The sequence below is a fragment of the Vollenhovia emeryi genome, unplaced genomic scaffold (genome assembly GCF_000949405.1).
Source record: "Vollenhovia emeryi isolate VEMERY1.0 unplaced genomic scaffold, V.emery_V1.0 DF939121.1, whole genome shotgun sequence".
NCBI classification, from domain to species: Eukaryota; Metazoa; Arthropoda; class Insecta; order Hymenoptera; family Formicidae; genus Vollenhovia; species Vollenhovia emeryi.
In genome coordinates this window covers 963,346-975,500 of record NW_011967245.1, presented here as the reverse complement: position 1 = coordinate 975,500, position 12,155 = coordinate 963,346, and positions in this window count along the sequence as shown.

Genomic DNA, 12,155 nt, shown 5'->3' with positions numbered 1-12,155 from the left:
CTGCGCGGGATCGAGGATCAGCGGCGACTATCCGCGGAAGGAGGCGCTCTCTCGCGCAGAGGGCGCTGCGCTCGAGGCCGTCTCTCGGCCCTCTCGGGAACTCCTCGGGACTCGCGGGCGAGAAGAATTGGCACTGCCCGGCGGCCACCGATTGGTCGACTCGACGCCGGCGCCTCCCGATTGGCCGGTCCGGCGGAAAAGCTCCAAGCGCCGCTCGCTGCGAGTGGCCGCTGCTCGCAACCTCGTCAACCGGGACGTTCTCCTCCCCGTTGTCCTCGTCCGTAGGAGAGTTAGGAGGCCCGCGAGCGGGAATCTTCGGATCCTCGAAAGGTTTGTGGCTGCTTCCCGCCTCTGTCGCCGGAAAGGTAAAAAAGGAGAACGTGAATCAGGCACATACATTCGCCTTTCGAGCAAATCGATCGTTGCGACAGGCACTAGCGAGATTCGCGAGGCGCGAGTCCTGCCCATATTCTGAATCCGCGTCTGTTATCGGTAATAGCGCTCGTACAAGACCTTTTCAGCCAGTTAGAATCCTTCAAGTCCGACTTTAGTGGCACTTTTATCGATAAAAGAGGATTCTGAGGGTCAATTCTGTATCTCGCGCTTACAGCACATACAATATCTAAGGGTCAGAGCACAAAAAGCAACGTAATAGATTACGACAAAGACGCCCAGCGTAAACGTAGATGGCGCACAAGCTTTGGCGTATGTCGTACTCGCCTCCAATTACATGTAGCGTTACTTTTACGCCAAAGCTTGTGCGCTACCCACGTTTACGCTTGCGTCTTTGTCGCAAGCTATTACGTTGCTTTGTGCTCCGGCCCTTAAAGACAACTTAAAGACGTCTTACAGATGCCTTTTAGACACGCGTGCTGTGCCCGCATCAGACCTGGGGCTCGATTCTTGAATTTGTTCAAAGGAGAAACGTATGCGAAAATTCTGCTCTTACAGAAAAGTCGTAAGTTGATTGGTTAATCGCGTGGCTTTTAACCAATCGACTTTCAACTTTTCTGTCAGAGCAGAATTTTCGTATACGTTTCTTCTTCGAATAAATTCAAGAATCGGGCCCCTGGGACCCTATTCTGTACTCGGTTACCGACAACTATCGATATCGTTAACGACGTTCGCGCAGCTTTTCTATCGTGTAAAAAGACCGTGGATAGTCATGTTACGTTACTTCTTTCATTCAAAATCGAACTAACCCGCGAGAATCTTTCCGCTCATTCGAAAGACACCAGCCAGAAAGAGATTCAATAATTCCGTGCCTATAAAAATCGGAAAAGAAAAAGAAACCTGAAAATTCCTGGGCACCCCGTATATTTTTGCAACGTTTGAAATGTCAGTGGAGCAAATTTTTTGCTCTCTAAACTTACCTCCTCGTATCTTCTTTAAGCTGTTGAAAAAAAATAGTTTTCTCGTAAGAATCTTTTAATGCCAATAATTCCGATTGTTTCTACTATCCGGAACTGCGATTGGAAATTGAAAAGTTCTGAAATGCTGTTCGTGCATTAAATATAATATCATTATTCCGGACAGAAACACATAGGGCTTTCGCATAATGCCATCGGACCGTTTGCTGAAACCTTTAATTCGTTCCGCGACTTTCCCATATTTTCATTCATTCTCTCGGTACCGTTTCTTCCCATTCTTCGCCTGCTCTGCAGCGGCTTTCATGTGTCTACGGTATTTCTATTTCTTTCAAAACGCTAAAAATAAGACACTTAAATAATCCTAAGCCTATAAAAACCGTTGGGTGGGAAAGAAAGTCTAGAAATTTTAAGTAGCACAGATATTTGGAATTTTCTTCGTTATTCAGTATACTTCATTTTTTTTACTATTTTCTCTTTTGTCTAATTATATTGCATGTTTAATTAATTGAACTAAAGCTAGTCTTGCGTGAAAAAATGTGATCTTTATTATAAGCACAATTCAATTTGATGCATAATTAATCGTTTCAGAGACACACACACACACACGTGTGTACTCGTATACGTAGTGTTTTTATTGTGTTGATGAAATTAAAGCAGATATAACTAAATAAAAAATTACATCGTTTCTAAAAGTTCATTCCCGAAGAAGTGAAATAGACAGTAATCAAACTTGTGAACTTACATTCACATCATGACAAATTGTCCTCGAAACGTACGACGGGCAGCTCAGTGAACAATATCTGAAACTCGCGATTGAAACGTTAATATGGAGGGGAGAATCACAGAATCAGAATCATTATTTATTACACGCCTTGGAACAAGTTTCCTAAAGCGTGAGCTTCGGGGAGAGAGAGGGGGGAGGGAGGAAGAGTTGAGTAATCGGGCAACTAATTGACACTCGAAAGGGACGATTCTGACCGAGAGAGTTCGCGTACAAATCGATCTCGCGTATAAAATTCCGTGATCCTCGCGGGTGAGCCTCGCTACGTGCTGACGCATTCTCGCCCGAGCTTTATTTTAGCATGCGGCTGAAATATTTACGAATTCCCGCTGCTGGAGAGCATGGAGCGAGAGGAAACGGCTGGCCGCCTTCTCGCTAAAAGCGCGTGCTCCATCGCGAAATTGTTTCCAATACGTGTCGCTCGTAGACACGCGATACTATTGGCGAATTGGAACGCTTACGGTATCCGCGATGGTAAACTATTGAGAGAAAATCTCTAATCCTAGAGTTTAAGTAACAATGATTTTTGTTTCGAAACATTTTCTCGATTCAACAGAATTATTCGTTAATTTAATCAATGCCAACAAGTCCGCGGAATAATACGCAAAACGTAGCAGCAGTCACGGAACAAAGTAATGTACAATAAAATATTAAGTACGGAATTTTCCATTGCGTAGGCAGGCCAACGAATTCTCAACGTTTTTTGTTGTTTTTCACTCGGCGCGGTATCGTACGACGATTAAGCGGGCCAACGAATTCTCAACGTTTTTTTGTTGTTTTTCACTCGGCGCGGTGACGTACGATGTTTTTGCGTGCCATCGTGTACCTGAAGGTCGCCTCGTAATCACTCGCTCGCCGAACGTCGAGCCGGCAGGCAGTGGCGAGAGTCGCTCCGTGCGTGCTATTACTTTTGCGTTATCGGTTTCCAAGACTCGATCGCGACGAATGTAGGGATAAAACGCTATCGATTTGTACACCTTTATCAGTAACGAGTTCCTCGATTATTAAGTTCCTACAACTTGTAATGAGAAACGAATTGCGTGTTGAGGCGACGGCTCTTTATCAACGTATAGGTACATAGATCTTTCGCGAGACTAACTCATCTAAAATACGAAGGTAAACCGTGGTACTTTGTCGCGGTTACATCTCGTTTACGCACCGCGCTTTTAATTATCTATCGATTTCGTATAATCTATTCCATTTTCGGGAAAAGGGAGGTACGACTTCGGCGTTCGCGCTGTAATTCGCTCTGTCGTTCTTCGCAACTCGAACGGGCAGGAAGTAAAGAAAGTCGCTTATCGCACTTCGTTACATTATGTAAATGTAATCGAAAATTATCTTGATTAACTGTTGCAATTAATAACAACTATTTATCGCTGGAAATTTCGCTCACGTAATTTATTTCGAGGATTAAATTGCAAAATATCGTTTCATTGCGGACTAATAACTACTTCTTTACTGCAGATTGTGCTTCCAATCCTCGCGTTGCGTTTTATATATCTCCAATTCAAAAGTTATTTATCCATTATCCTATTCTTCCGAATCAAAAATGCAGGTTGTTAGTTTGAGTAATTTTTATGACAGATAGTCTTGGAAACCGATAACGCAAAAGTTAATAATATTTCGTGTGTTCGCGGTATTTCACATCGCGTACGGGAGTGTCCGAAATTTCGCGCGATCGATGATATTCGCGAGTGAGTGTTGTGTAAGTGCAACGAGGAAATCTGAGAGGAGGAGGAGGCTAAGGAGGCATCGGGTAACGGCGGAAAAATGGTGAGGTAAGTGTCTTACATTTTGATTCGCTACTTGTGCAAAATAAAGTATCTGTTCTATGTTTTTATTTTATTTATTCAAATGGTTCGAACGAGGATTCGAATAAGTGTTAGAGACAAATCCATACGTATAAAATTTTCTGAGTTTATATTTAAAAGGAAGACTTTTTCAATATTCTATATAATTATTTTAATAAATACCTATTTTAAAATATATAAAATATAAAGTATATTTAATACAATAATTTCGATTTTACATAATTAATCCATAATAACCATATATATTTTTGTATTTTCACAGTACAACATATTTGGTTAACGACGTACAACTCTGCTGTTGCGAATTGTATCAGTGAGTAATAAATTACTTTTTATCTTAAATTGATGCTGCGCATACAGTTACTTCTTTGAATGTATAGAAAATTTTAAAAATATACAATGCTCAACCACAAATTGCGCGCGCGAAGCTCTCTCGTAAAACTCCCGCTTGAAGAATGACAATTGAAAATATGTCACGCTCGTAATTATGGAGTGTTGCGGTAAAACACTGAGAATCAGCGCGGCGTTCCGGAAATTTAGCCGTTTAATCGGTTTAGAAACGAGCCCTGGCGACGGGCCAAAATCTCGTTCACGTTAACGCGCGACAAAATTTCCGAAGTTTGGCTATGACACGGAATAGATGCACGTTGCACCTACGCATATCCGTTGCACCGGCCAGGAAGCGGTCACCCGATCGCCGGCGCGGAACGCCACGTACGCGTTACTCTTACGGTAAATTTATATTTTCCGCAGCTACTATATACGTTCGGACGATCTTCATGGTTTGCACACGCGCGGCATACTCCTGTAGATTTGCGCTATAAATCACGATTTTTTTTATACAATCCAACACCTGAAGCTTTGTCACAGGAGTTTAAATTGAATCGTCTTATAAAATAAAAAATGCAACGTTTTATAAAAATTCGGTGATCTATGGTGTCAAAACTGAATGCGAGACATCGTAAATGTGCAAGCATTGATATAAATAATACAAATCCAAAGCTTAAAAGTATTTAGCGTAAAACTTAAATATTCTTAAATCTTGAATGCAAGTCTAAATTTAACTTCAAGTTTTAAGTCCAAATATTTAATACTAGCTTTAAATATTATTGAGTCTCGAAAAATTAAATTTAAGTATTTTGAAACGTGAAGTTTTTATGTCCATCCTGTCTTCTGTAATCTTCTTTTATTACTCGAGTATTTACATATACTTATTTCAAGAACTGTTTGGGAACTTTTCTATCCATAGTAAAAAAAGGATTCAAGACTTTTTCGTATTGGCTCGGTTTTGCATCTAGAAAATATCCGGGCGCGTCTTGCTTTACTGAAAGTCGTTAAAAAAATTTGCAACCCAAAAAATTTTAACACACGCATTAAATTCGCTCATAGAAATATATTCGTTACATTTAGAAACAATATTGAGAGAGCTAAAATGTCTACCGATCGTGAGATTATGATACTAAGTAACCTCGTGTTAAAAAAAATGTATGGAGGAGATTTAACATGTAAACTAAAGTAATAATACACTTAAATTAATTTAGACACGCGTCTGGTGATTAAGTCACGCGAAATTACCACCCGGAAGTCGTCGATGCAAAACGGAAGTGTCGCGGAGGCGCGAGAGGGCGATAGATCTATATTTTGACACATATTCGCCGCCACGGATATAGCGGGCTAATTAGAGAATCGGGGATACGCCCGCGACCGGATGCAGCGGGATGTGACATCGGGTCGGGATTATCTGGATAAGCGTCGCGAGCGCGTGTGGCGTGAACGACCCCGCGCTCTCTCGCTCTTTCATAATTTTCCCATCGGGCGGACTATAATTACCCGGATGCGTACGCGCTATTCCGCCTCTTGGTGTTCGTCTTCCGCGACTGCGCCCGCAATCACGACGCGCCTGTGCCCGGTGTAATTGCAGCTGCGGTCGCAATTCACGAATGTCAATCTCCGACGGTCAATTCCCGTGGTAACTCTTCCTCGTACAGCTTACTCACTTTTCTCGGTCTACCGAATCGATGCAAATCGAATCGCGGTTGAAAATGTCACGGACTGTGGGGGGGGCAATTTTGTTACGTTTTGCCATTCGTTTAAATTTTTCGAACTGGGCGGTTCGGAAAATCAACTCTTCAACGATAAAGTCTATCGGATTTCTATTTTTAGCTTTTACAAGCATATAGGTGTACATATATTATTATATTACTTAATTCCTGTAAGGTTTAAAATTGATAGTGGCTAGAATTTTTATGAGTAGTCAAACTTTGACTCTTCCAATAATAATAGTGAAACGATTGGTTTTTGAAAATTGATATTTACATTGCGTACTTCCCAGAGATAGCATACGACACTCCTACGGACATTTTAAGAATATTCTTCAAGAATATTTGGAATATTCCATAGGTCATTTTTATATATTTATCTCATTTTCGTAGAACATTCGACTGGCAACTACTAGAAATCTTTTTCGGATGGGAATAGAATAATCTATCGAATATAGCGTCTCGGTTATACATGGTATGATCACAGGTTTCACTGCCTTTTGCATAAGATAAAGTGTATTACACAATAAACAATGTGCAATATATAAACTCGATGAATATTAAAAAATTATTCTGAACGAATATTCCAAAGATATTCTCGACGAATATTCTAGAGACGTTCTTCTTTGTTATCGGTTTCTAATTGTAATAATCTATATGTATGTATAGAATATTCGATTGGAATATTCTGAAATTAAGAATATTTGCACTCCAGAAGAATATTCCTAGAACTATGTGTGCTATCTGGGTTAGTGCAGCAACAATTAATTACATTTCCCAAAATCTTTTTGTTTGAAATCCGACTATTATTTTATCTAACAATCTCTTCATTATTGAAACATAATCGCATAGTATACAAAACTTCTAACATCTTCTAATCTTACAAAGTATAAGTGTATGTGTATTGTTACACGGTTATAATAAAAGAAATGGTAAATCAATGCATGAAACTCACAAACCAACCAAATTGAACTTACTGTACAATAATATGCAAGAAGACGAATCGATTCTGTTTTCTATATCCTAGCGGTGAGGATTATTACCGAATATTCTATTATCTCGATGCATCGACGAGCGGAAAAATCCGCCGCAGAAATTAGGATAATTATCGCAGTGAACGGAGACGAAACTCGTGGAGGCGACACCAGTTTCGTTCTGCCCGTCCTTTCGCATTCGCCACACGGCGACGTCGCCATGACCAAAAGGTTCACGATCCACGGGCGATATTTACGAGAAACGCGCTGGCACTCGGCATAAGCGCTGGCAGAAAGCGGGGGCGGCAGGCGCGACGGCGCGCGAGAGAAACGATGACGGAAATAATCCTAAGCAACACTGTAGCAGCCGGTTGACCCGGCAAGCAAGTGGGATCCCGCCGTTCCACCCGCGTTTTCTTACTTTGCTGGCTCGCTATTTTCCTCGGGACCGCTCGCTGGAGTCGCGACGTCGAAAAACGCGCGTCGCGTCTCGTCGCGGCGCCTCGAGGCGCTCCGCAAACCGAGGACGTCTCTCGGAACAGCAACGTTGCTCCGCGCCTTCAGGAACGCGTTACCGCAGCCTGGAAACAACGCGATATGCAATTAGAAAAATCCTGTTCTTATCTCGTACGACAAATCTCACTTGGTCAGCTTGAGTAAAGAAACGTTCACACCGCGAGATAACGCGGTGCAGCTTGCTTGGAAAAAAATGTATGGAATCCGTTTCTAGTTGCTTTTACGCATTTTTGTAGGTGTTGTAGATACAAGATAACGCAATAACACGCGTGACAATTATTTTTCTAATTTTGAACACATTATTGCGTTCTATTATAATCCTTACGGAAAAGCACCGAAATAATTACTAGAAAATTACTGCGCCTCAGTAATTTCTAGTGACTGATATACAGTAATTTTCTAGTAATTATTTCGTTACCTTTTCGTGAGGAAATCCTGCGACATTGAACAAAAAAGAATCCTTCCCCATTAACAGTTACGAAGGATTCTTCTAGCATAATTTTCCCAGTCCGGTTCAAGCGCCGCTCTGGAACTTTTATACAGGGTGTTGTGTAGTAACCGCCTCACCTCTTATTTACGGATAGAACGGACTAGACTGAGTGGAGAAGAAAGAGTCCTCTACCATTTTGCAATTTTTCGCAATAGTTAACGATCGCGGGACGGCCGTATCTCGCCGCGCGTTTAAATTGGGCGGTAGGCCGGGCTAAGACAGCGAGTTTTAATAATTAATAACTCGTTAACTATTGCGAAAATTGCAAAATAGAGGACTCTTTTCGACCCAGTCTAGTCCGCTCTATCCGCAAATAAGAGGTGAGGCGGGTATTGCATAACACCCTTGTATATCGCTCCAATATTGTACAGACTCTTATTTCGTTACAATTACTCGGGCAAGTGTTAAATTATGCTCCGAGGATGGACGTTACATTTGAAAGGTCCCACACACAGAAAAATATTATTGTACAGTCAAGAAAAGTAATTACTCAGTTTATTTTATTCCGTTTAAGTAATAGTTTGCTTTAACAAAGAATATTTTCTTAATAATAGTTTTAAGATATACTTGTTACTAGTCTTAGAAAAGCTTGCCATCTTATACTCAAAGAAAGAATTTATTCTTCTTTGAAGAAAATTATAAAACTTATTGAAGAATTCCGTATGCTTCTTTTAATAAAATCAGAAGAAACAAAATTGTTTTGCTTCAAATAATTCTATGTATTCTTGTTTGAAATACTAGACTTACTAAGAACCAGAATATGTTTTGAGAAAATTTAACACTTGCGACGACATTATGATAGATTTGCGGATATATAAACTTATCAAATACTTGGAACAAATAATCTTTACTTGCAGGTAGTATATATTTTTCTGTGTGCAGTGTCTCGCGCGAGTCGATCGTTTGATATTTATAATTCGTGTCTCGCTTATCAGGTATGATAGTCGGTGACGACGAGGTCTTGTATAACTTTCAGAATTTAGGTGGACTCGCACGTCGCGGCCGTGCCATAATACACGGCCCTCGCGTGAAGATTTCAAACGCTATATAAGCGTCGTGTAAATCCATGGCACTTTGTCGCCTCGACATAACACGTCGCGCGAAGAATTTAGCTGGGAAGCGCCGCGCGCAGGAAACGCACTCGTTTCGACACTCGTCGCTTTGCGCAACTTCCTAATTGATCGCGGCACCGTGCGCCGGGAATGAGCGCTAACAATGTCTCCCGGCGCTGCATCCCGTTGGTCCAAAATAGAACCGCAGCATCGTAGTCGCCGCGTTTCTTGGGAATAGAGGGAAAAAAGGCGCATTTCTTAATGTATTTTTTTTTGCCGATCCTCAGTCAGAGGCGCGATCTTGCTCCGTGCAGAGATAAAAGTTGAGGAACGTGAATCCCGCTTCCGCATCTCTGAACGTTGTACCTAGAAGCAATAGTTTTTGTGTGAGTGTAAATTGCATACACCGCAAAAAATTTACATGTAAAATTACAATTATTATCGTGGGTAATATTGGGACCATCTATTAAAGGTATATATTTACATACGTCAGTAAATTTACACCTTGCAGGTAAAATTATTGCCTTATATAATAAGTAAACTGCTTGCTGTTAATTGTGTAAATTTTACAATGTTTTGAAATTTTTCTTCCTGTCTAAAGAAGTATTTATACAACAAAGAGTAAAAAAATTTTTTGGGTAAAAGTACATAAATTTATATATTTCCGCTATTAATAGTGTAATCGCTACACTTATTATGTATGTAATTTTACATACTTTTTTTACAGTGCAATATGGAAATATAGAAAATACAAAGACACGTTGAACACTGGTGTGTCACGTATAAACTGTGCTTCATTTCTCGTCTTGTTATTGGAACAAAATAATAATCATGTCCGATAATAATTTGTAATACATTAAATAACAATGTAATTCCGCATAATTGATCGTCGCGGTTAAACAGCGATTAAACCGCGATATTCGTTATGATGAGCCAAAACAAAATATTAATGTCTCATGAAAGAATAATACAATTTTACAAAGCTCCGACTTGTGAAAGGATGATTCAGTTGCCAAGCGATTGCTTCATGTATTTGACAGCCGCAGCAACTACGAAGTATTATTACCAAATTAATGTTTTTTACGAGCGCTAATGCGTTCCGTAAGATAGAGCACCGTGCAAAACGTTTAGCGTTCGTAAATCACGTTAAATGCGACAGCACCGGGAACTGTAAAGAGCGTACAGAGATGATTTGCGACGCGTCGATTAAAAATGTCCATTGTCGGGGAAAATGTAGCTGCAACGGATTGTAATGGACGGCCTATTTGCGCGCCGGATGTAATATTTAGAGTCTGACGTTCTCGTCCCGTTAAATCGTCCCGTTTCGTCATCGTTAAATGCATTTGTAAATCACTTCACATCTCTTTGGCGGTCGCCACGAATATTCGCGACCGATAATATGTTATACTAGACATATGCATTTCTAGACATATTCCCTTGTTTCTTATAAAGTAAGCAACGAAGTTGCCTGATGTTGAGGAAACAAGGGCTTAAAATTGGTATCATTGAATTAACTTCAGTCAAGTTTTTTAGATCTCTGAGTTTTTATCAAACAATCTGATTTTTTCACGAATCGTTTGACCATGTGCGTTCACGAGGAATTGTCTTGACTGGTTAAATCAAGGAATCTTCTAGTGGTTTCTCACTTTTACGCATCACAGTCTTATTTACAACATGAAAATAATTTATTCAATTAAAATTGTCCAAAATATAACTATAAATAAGATTCGTATCAGCAAGATTTTTTGGGGGAAAATTTAAACTGTATCTAGTAACAAAACAGAAACATGATCCTCCTTTTTTCATAATTTTTTAATTAATTAATTTTCTCGTTATTCAAAATGATCTCGCCATAATAATTGAACTCTTTTCAATCGATTGCATTGTTTTAAGCGCGCGCAAATTCCCAGTGCAGTTAGTTGAATCATTATATTGTTCCAAAGATACGACAAATGATCTTATTCGTCTTGGCAATAAATCGTAACAATTCGCAGATAGTATATAATCGTACGTTGCGTAAGAAAAAAAAACCTTAATTGTTTCGCAGTCTTACTGGTTGCGGATACGATAACGCTCAGCGGATACGATTTTTCATAATAAATCGCGCGAGCAAAATAAATGGACCAACATAGATTATCAAGGCAAGTGGTGGCATTCATCCCTCATCCACCTTTATTTTCGGTGCATCGTTCCGCTCGTCGGTCGTTGACTTTGAACCGAACGACTTGTCGGTAGTGTATCATTCGACGAAGCCGACATCCTCGACGACAGATACGACACGCGTCGAAAATCGGTGTTACGTTCGACGGTGCGTCAGCGCTCGCAGCATTCATTAATTAGCTGGCACAATGTTTACGACGGTAGTCAATACTATTCCCGGCTGCCAGCCAATGAACCCAATTGTCGTAGCATATAATTGCGCACTCCAGAACCACTCCGGATTTTTTATGACGCAATAAAAGAGGACGGACGTAGGTGGACGAGCGATGACTGAAGATACGTGAGCGCGAATAGAATCGTTACAAACTATCGGAATATTCGGGCTCTATATTTTAAATTATTACCAATTCCCGGGGAAGCTGGGTCACCTCCCGCGAATGATGTAAAATTTTAATTTTTTTGAACAAAGATCGAAATATAATATTGGCTAATTTAGGCCCTTCAGCTTCTTTCTGTTTCTCGAATCCTTTTATGATTCTTCAATTAAAAATATCTATGTGAAAGAGAGATTTTTCATAAGCCAAGTCAGTTTCGTAAGTTCGCCCATAAGCTCAGTTATTTTTATATGGAAAATATAAAAGTGTCATCGTGAAAATAAAAACGCCGTGGTTATTTCCGTGGATCTTTTATCGCGTCCTATATATGAAACGGGATTAACTTACCATGACGATTCGTAACAGGCGAGATACTTTCGTGTCGCACGACTGCTGCTCGTCTGCCGTTGCCGAAGATTATTTGCTCGTGCGGGAGGATCGGCCTGTTCCCCTTTGCTGGCGGACTCCATTTCAGCGGCAGCAAAGCGGAAAAAGACACATCCTCGACCAACACTTGAAACACTGCTTGTGTCACAGCAAATTTTCCGGAATTATCCGCGTCTTCTCACTAATTAGTCAATTTCTCGA